Source organism: Eurypyga helias, unplaced genomic scaffold (genome assembly GCF_000690775.1).
Source record: "Eurypyga helias isolate BGI_N326 unplaced genomic scaffold, ASM69077v1 scaffold9552, whole genome shotgun sequence".
NCBI lineage: Eukaryota > Metazoa > Chordata > Aves > Eurypygiformes > Eurypygidae > Eurypyga > Eurypyga helias.
The window spans coordinates 14,219-15,743 of NW_010237848.1; positions in this window are offsets into that span (position 1 = coordinate 14,219).

Sequence of the window (1,525 nt, forward strand, 5' to 3'; positions counted from 1 at the left end):
CTCACTCTCCCCACCCCAGTGAGATGGGGAAGACAACTGGAAGGGTAGAAGTAAGAAAGCTCGTGGGTTGAGAAGGAAACAATTTAATGATTGTAATAAAATATTATAATGATAATAATAATAATTTAATTAGAAGTAAAACAACAAAGAGAGAGAGAGAGAAAGAAAACCCAAGAAAAACAAGTGATGCAACCACTCATCACCTGCTGAATGATTCCCAGCCCTTCCTGAGCAGTGGTTGCTACCCCCTTGCCAACTTCTCCTGGTTTATATACTGAGCATGATGTCATATGGTATGGAATATTCCCGTTGGCCAGTGTGGGACAGCTGTCCCAGCTATGCTTCTTCCCAGTATCTTGTGCATTCCTCACTTTTCAGCATGGGAAGCTGAAAAGTCCTTGACTCAGTACAAGCACTGCTTAGCAACAACCAAACCATCAGTGTGCATCATGTGATTCTCATGCCAAATCCAAAGCACAGCACTATACCAGCTACTAGGAGGAAAATTATCTTTATCCTAGCCAAAACCAGGACACTTTATTATGTCTTGTCAAATTACTCTTTGAATGGTACATAACTATAGATATCCATGTGCTCTTCCTGGTCTTTCTTCAATTTATATTTCTCCCAGATGTGATGCTACAATGTATCTATTTGGAGTTCACTGTCAGTGAGTTGTTGCCCTAGGATTTCTTAAGTATTTCAGGAAAAGATTTTGAATGTCTCAGGAAAAAACAAAACCCAAACCAAACATACAGAAAACCCTGCTGATAGGGTATTTGTCACAGTAGGTGTATCTTCGGTTGAGTGTAGCACATCCGTGTTCAGCTTCTACGTTGGAACTGCTTCATATTTGGATCCAGTGCAGAGGACCCTTAGGTGTCAGTGCAATAACTTTTCAAGCCCTTTTATTACAGCTGTTGGAAATTAAACCCTGTCCTGACTATTATTCCCTACTGTATAAGGCATGGAGGGAACTTTGGGAAATTTACCATAAACCAGTGCTCCAGCACTTGCAAGTGTTTCCTACCTGTTTAATCTGTATGACACTGACTTACTCCCACTTTATGCAGCCCCAGTAAAAAGGGAAGGATATTTCCCTGAAGTATTTACCTCACTTAAGTTATATTCTGTTTTACTTTAAGGTGTCTTATTAACACCATATGTGTACGTGCTTGGAATCTTCCTTTCCTCATGGAATCAATAACAAAAGATCCATTTCTTAACAAAGAGCAGAAAATCAACTCTAGAATTTGAAGTTTCTTCAAATACAGGAGGTCCTTACAATTAATTCTATTGAAAAGAGATGTCACAGCCCCTTCCTCCCTTTGCATCTGATGATAGATCTGAACAGGTATGACATAAGGAAGGGAGACAAAAAGACGTGAAGAAGAGAAATGTGATGCAGCCTGTAACAGAGCAGAGAGTGCAGTTCTTTATTAAGCCACAGGTCTTCCAGAAGCTTCGTGAATATTTGAAGGAGAGCTGATTTTCAGCATTGTTCTCGCTACCACGGGGCACTTAC